This window comes from Perognathus longimembris, chromosome 1, assembly GCF_023159225.1.
Source record: "Perognathus longimembris pacificus isolate PPM17 chromosome 1, ASM2315922v1, whole genome shotgun sequence".
Taxonomy (NCBI): Eukaryota; Metazoa; Chordata; class Mammalia; order Rodentia; family Heteromyidae; genus Perognathus; species Perognathus longimembris.
This window is the reverse complement of record NC_063161.1, coordinates 157,740,489-157,749,620: the sequence shown is the minus strand read 5'-3', so window position 1 is coordinate 157,749,620 and position 9,132 is coordinate 157,740,489.

Sequence of the window (9,132 nt, the reverse complement as noted above, 5' to 3'; positions counted from 1 at the left end):
CCACGGGATACCAGCCACAGCCATGATCAGAGCTCCGAGCTCCGGTGCTTGGCTATCCTCTCCAGCTGACCCCCCCCCATTCCTCCTTAGGAACCTGGTGAACCCACAAAAAAACTTGGTGTTATTGGCAGACAAGCAACATCCTCACCCTGCCCCCCCCACCCCGCACTGCCACCGAGACGCAGACGTGGGTTGTGGCATGCCTCTGCCAGGCGCCAAGTCCTGGGGGGGAGGACGTCACTCAAGGTAAAGCCAGCGGCCTGGGAAGGTGGCCTAGGGGTAGAGAGCTCGCCTCGCATACAGGAAGCCCTGGGTTCGATTCCTCAGCACCACAGACACAGAAAACACTGGAAGTGGCGCTGTGGCTCAAGTGGCAGAGTGCTAGCCTTGAGCAAAAAGAAGCCAGGGACAGTGCTCAGGCCCCGAGTTCAAGCCCCAGGACTGGCCAAAAAAACAAACAAACAGAAATTGAAAAATAAGAAGTATAACCAGAAATACAGCCCATACGGGAGCCGCCCAAAGATGCCCGATAGACAAAGAGGAGCAGCTGCAGGGGCCAGCGCGGCCGCGTCGGGGCCTGCAGGGCGGCGGAGGCGCTGGCTCCGGCGTGGACGGGGCTCCTGAGGACAGGCGGGGGGCCCAGGAGTTCCCGTCCGCACGGCCACGAGCCACCGAGTGCTCGAATGGCCCCCGCGGGACCAGCCTCCCCCGCACAGGGACCATCCCCAGAAACACTGGAGCAGCTCAAGAGACGGGAACTGTTGCTCACCCCTGTAAACAAGAACAAACACGGGAAGTTAAGTCCGAGCCAAGCGCCCTGAGATGCGTGTCCCTCACCCCAGCCTGGCTTGCCGGCCCCTGCACAAAGCTGGACTGGCCGTGCCTGGGGAAAAGCCTGAGGGAGGCCGCAGGGAGGCACAAAGACAACACCTTCTAAGGTGGGCCCTGGCAGCTCACGCCTGTAATCCCAGCTACTCAGGAGGATGGGGCCTGAGGAGCACGGTTCAAAGGCAGACCAGGCAAGAAAGTCTGTGAGGGGCTGGGGACGTGGCCTAGTGGCAAGAGTGCTCGCCTCGTATACATGAAGCCCTGGGTTCGATTCCTCAGCACCACATATCTAGAAAAAGGACAGGGGTGGCGCTGTGGCTCGAGTGGTAGAGTGCTCAGCCTTGGGCAAAAAGGAGCCAGGGACAGTGCTCAGGCCCTGAGTTCAAGCCCCGGGACTGGCCAAAATAAAAAAAAAGTCTGTGAGACTCTTATCTCCAATTAACCACCAGAAAACTGAAGTGGTGCTGTGGCTCAGAGTGGTAGAGCCCACGCCCTGAGTTCAAGCCCCAGGGCTGGGAGAAAAAAAAAAATCTACGATTATGTTTATATAGAATCTGCAAATATCCAGAACAGTCCATCCCAAGACATCAAAGATAGTCCCATGGCTGCCTAGGGCCCCAGTTGAAAAGAGAAGGAGACACCGTTCAATGGGCTGGGGGTGGGGGGGTTCCTAGCTACTTAGGGGAGGCTGAGATCTGAGGATTGTGGTTCAAAGCCAGGCTAGACAGGAAACTATCTCTAGTGAACTACCAAAAAGCTGAAAGCGGAGCTGTGGCTCCAGTGGTGGTAGAGCGCGAACTTTGAGCAAAAGAGCTGCAGGACAGCACCCAGGCCATGTATGTGTTCCCGCAGGCCAGACGCACACATGGACACAAACAGACAGACAGACAGACACACACACACACCCCTTTTGTGGAGATGAAAAACAGTCTAGAACTAGATAGTGGTAGCAGTCACCAGCATTGTAAGTGTGCTAAATGCCACTAAGTTGTACACCTTAAAACAATCACAGCAGGGGACTTCCTGTGACGTGCATGTAGGTCCCTGCCCTGTTGCGTTGGCTATGCTGTTCAGTCTGGCCTTGGGTCCTATAGCCTCAGCCGTCCCTTTGGTTGGGACTATAGGTGTGTGCACCACACCCAGCTTCATAACAGAATAGGCCTTAAAGAGCGGATTGAGGCTTCCTAGGTAAGGCAGGTGGAAAACCTGGGCCTCCCTCTGCCTCCCAGAAAGGCTGGGCCAGGCCCTGCCGGGGCACGCTGGGTTCTAGGCCCAGGCTGGAGCTCACCTACCAGACCCTTCAAGGCCCTAGCCCACTTAATTTACCCTCGGGGGCGGCCCGCTAGAGGACGTGCAGGCTGCCCAAGACAATGGCAGTCACGGAGACAGAGCAAGCCCTGACTGTTGACTGAAGCAGAGGGGGCCTGGGGGCTGGGAAGGTGGCTGAGTGGTAGAGTGCTTGCCTAGCATGCATGAAGCCCTGGGTTCGATTCCCCAGCACCACATACACAGAAAAAGGCAGAAGTGGTAGAATGCTAGCCTTGAGCAAAAGAAGCCCAAAGCTATCAGGTGAAGAACATCTTAATCAACGGGGCCTGAGACGGCGTCCCCAAAAGCCTATTTAATGAGAGATCTGCCGGACAGAAACCACAATCTGGGCCCCGACCGCAGACCGCGACCTTCTTGACCACGAAACCCGCTGCTTGCCGAGGGCCAAGGTTGATAGGGGATGGGCTCGGTCACCAGGGAGACCCCATGGTCTCACCGGACACTGCATAGACAGCGGCCTGAGTCACGGGGACGAGGGCTTCAGGGGTGCGGCAGTTAGTGGCTATCGCCACGTTTCCTGTGTTTAGCTAAAACCAGCTATGCTGTCAGTGGGAAAACGTGAGATCCTCAGGCCTGCTTGAAAAATAAAAGCAAAAAGGGGGCGGGGCTTGAGGCATGGCACCAAGACGTTGGCTTGGCGCAGATGCCAGTCCCTAGCTTTCTACAGCAGGCTGGCCTGAGGCTGAGACTAAGACCCCTAGTGGCGATGGCAGCCGACTCAAGCCGGGGGCCATGGGAGGAACAGGACAGGGAGCACCCGATCGGGGATTGCGATTGCTCTGGGGACTTGGGCTTTTTGCAGCTCCCATGTGAGCACCCACTTAAGCTCGCTTCTGACAGCAGCACAGAAGACCCCCCCCCCAGTTCCCAGTGGGCTGGCTGGGGGGGGGGGGCTGTGGCTCTGCCTGGACCACCCTGTGGGTAGGTAAGAAGGAGGACTTCCCTTACTTTTGTCCTCCCGGGCTACTGCAGTTTCCAGCGGCGAGCGGCGCCCCCTAGTGGTTTGGCTGTCATCAGGGCCTTGGGTTTAGGCAACCCCAGCCCCACACCGTGTTAAACTCTGGGATCTGTGCTCAGCTCTCAGCTCCGGAAGCCGAGCGGCAATCTGGAATCTTCCAGTGACCAGGGTCTGGGTCACTAGTCACGAAGACCACAGGCTGGGTGCAACTGCCCACACCTGTAATCCCAAGAAGTCGGGAGGAAGAGACGAGAAGAACCACAGTTTGAAGCCAGCCTGGGTTTGCTTGTTGTTGTTGTTTGAAAGTTTGCAAGACTTCATCTCAGTCAATTAGCCGAGTGTGGAGTGTGCAGCTGTGATCCCAGCTACACAAGCGACTGTCCATGGGAAGACACCAGTCCAGGCAAATATGCAAAACAGTACCTGGAGAATAGCCACAGAAAAAAAGAGGGGCTGGGGGCTGGGAAGGTGGCTGAGTGGTAGAATGCTTGCCTAGCTTGCATGAAGCCCTGGGTTCGATTCCCCAGTATCACATACACAGAAAAGGCCAGAAGTGGTAGAGTGCTAGCCTTGAGCAAAAGAAGCCCAGGGACAGTGCTCAAGCCCTGAGTTTAAGCCCCAAGACTGGCAAAAAAAAAAAAGAGGGGGGGGGGACTGGGGGTATAGCTCAAGTTGGTAGAGCATCTACCTAGCAAGCAGAAGGCCCTGAGTTCAAGCCCCAATATTGCCAATTTTTTTAAAAAAGTAAGCAAGGAAAGCCTAGTGAAGAGAAGCCTTAAATGGGGCCTATTTTGCAACACAAGGAGATAACACTTGTGTTCCTCGGGTGCTCCCAAAGTGAGCCCAACGCCCTGCTTCTATGAGGAGGAAAGGGTGGGAGCGAGGATCTCTGCACCAATCGGGACACCGTCCGTCCGTCCGTCCGTCGTGTAAATGGGAGACCATGCTGAGCGGCCAGAGCCGCCCCTATGCGCGTGAAGGGCCGTGTCTGCGGCAGTCCCAAGCCCTCCGCTGGGCCCCGGGGAAGTGTTTCCCTCCTCCTGGCCTGGGTGAAAATGGCTGCGTCGTTATCAGCGCTCACGTGGGCTTGGGATGGAAGCGTCCACCGCAGGTTGTTTGAAATTCTCACAGCTGGGCCAGCGGCTTCAGCAAGCAGAGGGGTGCCTCGGCATCAAGGGGCCGTGTGAGCGGGAGCTCCGCGGGGTGTAGACCGGGGCTGGAGCCGGCCTAAGAGCGGCCCGGCTGCCTGGCCTTCTGCAAGGCCCAGGGGCTCACAGCTGCCAACGAAAGGGTCACATTGCTCACGGGCCTACCATTTTAGCTGGTGTGAAAAAAGAGTGCTTGCCAGGGGCTGGTGGTTCATCCCTGGAATCCCGGCTACCCAGGAGGCTGAGATCTCTGATGATTTGGTTCAAAGCCAGCCTGAGCAAGGAACTCCATGAGACTCTTTTCTCCCGTTCAGTCGCGAAAAGCCAGACGTGGAGCTGTGAATCAAGTGGTAGGGTGCCCGTCTTGAGCAATAAAGCTAAGGGGGCAGTGCCCAGGCCCTGAGTTCAAGTCCCAGTACACACACACACACACAGTGACTGGTTCATAACTCTTTGCTCCAGGCAGCCAGAAGAGGCTAGTCAAGGACCCCCCCCCCCAACACACACACACTCTCTGAGCATATCCCCCCCCCCCCCCGTGGGACATGCCTGGAAGTCAACCAGCTGGCCCCACCTCTCAGTCCTGGGGCCACACGTGGCTAAGATGGCGCCTAACGATGAACCCGGAGGCGGTTCTGTGGGCTGTGCCGCCCCCAGCTCTTCCACCCTTGACGGACAGCTCATGCCTCCCCTTACAGTCCCTAGATAGGTGCATACCCCGCCCCTTCCTGCCGATCTTTGATCTGATTGGCTCCTGTGCCCCACTTGGCTGTATGTACTTCTTCAATAAACAAGATCTTGCTTCAACTTGACCCCCAGGCCGTCTGATTGTCCTCCGGTGAGGGAGGGCTGGGTGCGGGCGGTCTGCCGGCCCTTTCCTTTCTTGGCTCATCTGGTCAGGGAGTGCCTTCCCCATCTCTCCTGCAGGTCGGGGGAGCGTGGGGGGAGCGAGGGAGGGGGGGCTAAACACCCCCACACCCCCCCCCCAGGAAGCTGGAGGTCACCGTTGCCTTCCCATCAGACAGCGGGGCGTCCTTTACAGGCAAGCTCAGCCCCTAGGCCCTGTGGAAAGTTCCAGAGTCTGGGAAGAGCTGGCTCTAGGTGACCCAAGGCAGAGAACATCAAGTCAAAGAGACGGTGGTGACTGAATGTCCGGCAGGCCTGGCTGTGGATCCCAGCACCCCTCACCCCCAATCTGCTAGTGTGACCCCCACCAATGTCTGAGCCTCTCTCAGACAGTTCTTCCTCTGAAAACGAGGACAAGGACCGTGCCAGACCTCGAGACCCCTGTCTCTGGCTGGGGGAAACCTGGCCAGAGCCCGGAAGGCCTCAGGAGGGCCGTGTGGGTGTCATACGAGTGCACCCCCACAGGTGAGTCGGTAGACAGTGAGGGTCTAGGGCTAGCTGTGGTGCACGTCTGGTGTGCCTCAGGGCTGGGTGCTGGGTGTGCCCGGGCCACCTCCCAGAAGGGGCCCTGGGTCTCCGTGGAGAGCTCGGGTATCACACAGTGTCTGTGGGTACCAAAGTGGGCACCAAAGTGGGCAGTGGAACGGGAGCCAGGATGGCACAGTCAAGAGAGACGCGTGTCCCTTTCCCTCTGTGTGGAGGGTCCAGGGCTGGCCGCGTGGCCCTGTGGAGCTAAGAAGGCTGAGCCAGCAGAAGTAGAGGGTGGAGAGTCGGGTTCATCACTCTCATCCCATTGGTCAGAATGGAGTCCCATGGCTGCCCTTGGCTTCCCAAGGGACGCTGGGAAATGTAGTCCTTCTTTCCTTGGCTTTATGCCCAGGTAAGCAAAGAGGTGTAGGGACAAGTAGAAAGCACATCTACCGGCCCTCGCCTTATCTAACTCGGGGACCTTCAACACCCTCTCCCGGGCCACCCCACGAAGACGGCAGGAAAGCGGAGGGGCCTGCCTTCCCCTCCCCCACCGCACCACCTTCTCTGCTCATTGCTCATCGCCAGCGCCTCCTCCCCTGGCCAGGGACTTGGGTGTGAGCTTGGGGTGGGGACAAGGGGAGATTGACAGGTGCTGGGCCACTAGGGGGTGAAGGGGACCCCCACCCGGGGGTCCTGATGGGGAATTGGAGCTGGGACCTGAGCTTCTGGGGGAACTGAACCCACAGCAAACTGCCCGGAGCACACCCCCAGCCCCCAGCTCAAGTCAGGGAGGGGGATGGGGGGGCGGGGGGCCACTGTCAAGGCCCTATGGGAAAGAGCCGCCCCCACGTGGGGGGTGGGTGCCCTTTGTTTTTAACCACAAGCCCCGGCCTACGAGAACACACGTCCAATGCAAGGGGGAGAACCCGTTCCGGAACCCCGTCCCCACGCCTCTGCGATCCACTCTCCAGCCTCTGGAGAGTTCTGTGGTCTCCACAGAGCCTAGCCTTGCTGTGAGGGCGTCCCAACGGCACGCGGCTTCTCTGTGGCGGCCCCTCCGCCCCCAAATGAGGTGGTGTGGGGGTCCCCCAGCTGTGTCGGCCGGACCATGCCTTTCACAACATGGGACTAAAACCCGGTGCATCATTGCAGGCCGGGGCTCACTCTGACATCGAACTTACAACGCCCAGCCTTGGGGCTTCTAGCGGGCAGCCAGGCCCTTGGCTTCCTCAGCTCCCCCCCCCCTCCCCAACATGGCGGAGACCCTTGGCCAGGAGACGGCTCCTCCGAGTGCACAGGGCCAGCGAGGGAAGCCGGGCATGGCGGTGATGAACTGAGGTCCAGGTGCATGGACGGTGAAAGCCAGCGAGGGTTCGGGGTGTGGCTGGGCGGGAGAGCACCTGCCCTGCTTACAACGCCACCCCAGGCCCTGGGCAGAGGAGGCCAGACTCTTCCTGGAGGGCCGAGAGGGTGACACCCCCCCCCCGCCTCTGCCCCTCCCCTCTGCCTAGCACAACTCCTGGGGAGGGGTCAGCCTGCAGCCTGGGCCTGCCCTGACAGGGGTGGAGGGGTGGGGGGGACCCTGACACCTCAACTTTGAGAACTTCTGGTCTCGGCCTGAGAAGCAGCCGAGCCCCTTGATGGCCGGGAAGGGGGTCACGGAAGGCCTCTGGGGCCCCCGGCGATGTGCCCCGACGTGGGGGGGGGTAGGGGCTTGCATGGATTTCCTCGGGGAGGGGGGCCCCCAAAACAAAACAGGGGTGTCACAAGAGAAGGCAGAGACCTGAAGCAGAACAAACAGACAGACAAAGCACCAGGTCCACACAGGGAGGCGAGGAGAGGCAGGAAGCGCGTTTAATCGGTGAGACGGGACATACAGAGGAGCAGGGAGGAGGCCCCGTCCCCCCCTGCCCCAGACACAGACAGGATGGCACCCCAAATAGTAGAGACTCCAGGGGTGCTGGGGAAGTAAGCAGGAAAGGACAAAAACAGCCACAGCTGGGTGGACACGCTGCCTCCCTCGTGGGTTGTTTTTTATTTATTTTTTTTTTTTGCAAGTTACTCAAGTTTCTTTCTGAGGTCGCAGACAGTGGGGGAACCCCCAGTCCAATCACCAAGCCACCGCTACCTGGTGTGGGGCGGCCCCCCCCTGTTGGGGGCCGGGGCTAGGGGACTCCCACTGGGCTCTCAGGGCCCCTGGGAAGTGGCCAAGCTCCTGCCCAAGGGAGAAACTGAGGCCAAGTCTCCAAGGAAACAGAGTCAGGCTGGGCATGCGGTGGCAGTCCTGAGCTGGGGTGACCACAGACTCGGGGTGGGGGGAGGAGTGGGGGGGAATGGAAAAGGCTGGTGCAGACAGAGCCTGGGCCTAGACGCCAGGCACGAGATGGAACCTGCTGTGTATTCAACAAAAGCCTTTTATTCATTCAAAAATCGACCATCGGGTTTATTCCGCAGATATTAAAAAATAAAATAAAGGCAGGAGGGCCAGGCTCCCCAACGGCGCCCTTCCGTGGGCGACTCACTAGGACCCGGGACGACCGAGCACAGGGGCCCGTGGGAGACACCCTGCCCACGACACGAGGGGGGGCTGGGGGCCCGGGGTCCCCAGAATCACATCCCCTCCTAGCTGGGCCGGGTTCCAGCCCAGGCGCCGCCTCTGCCCGCCGCCACCAGGGGGCGCCCCTCCCCTCCCCCTCCTCGGCTCACCCCGATGCGGAACTGGTCTAGGAAAGGTGGCGCCTGGCAGCTGGAGATATTGGGGGGCTCCCCAGGCCCGTGCAAGTCCCCTCCCCAAAGAAGAGACAGCCAGTGTCCCTGAAAAGTTCGAGTGCTCCCTCTAGGAAAGCAGCCATCAAAGCACAAAGCATTTCGGGGGGCGGGGGGGGGTTCAGAGAGGAGGCCGTGTTGGCTTCCACAGCGGTCCACGGCGTGGTTAAATACTGGGGCGCTGTCCACGTCTCCGTGGACATAAAGGGGGGGGCAGAAGCCGCACCCCAGCTGAAGACTTCAAGGGGCTGAGCCCAGGCCGTGGCCCTGGCGGGGGGCTCTGCAGAGGGACCAGGGCCTGGGCTCAGGCTGGAACCCCCCCCCCCGGTCCCCCTGCCCTGAGAGAGCTGCGTGGGGTGGGCAGGACCTTGGGGGGGGGCATCGGGGTGCGGGGAGAGGTCACAGGGCTGCCGGCGTGGGCCAGGCTCCCCGTTATGGCTGGCCTCGTGAGAGGGAGAGAAATTCATTCTTGTGTGGCAACCGGAAGGGGCATGGCCGGTGCCAGCCCCCCCCCACCAGGAAGAGGGGGTGACGGGGGGGCGCTGCCCACGCGGGATGGAAAGCCGCCCAGCACGGCTGCACACACGCCGGAGCCGGGGTCCCTCTCAAACTCTCAACCCGGCGCCCCCCCCCTCCCCCCGCAGCTGGCCGGGTCCCCAGCAGAGCCGGGCTGAGGTACTGGGTCTGGAAGAATCGGCCTGTGCAAAAGGAGGTCCTGCTCTGCTC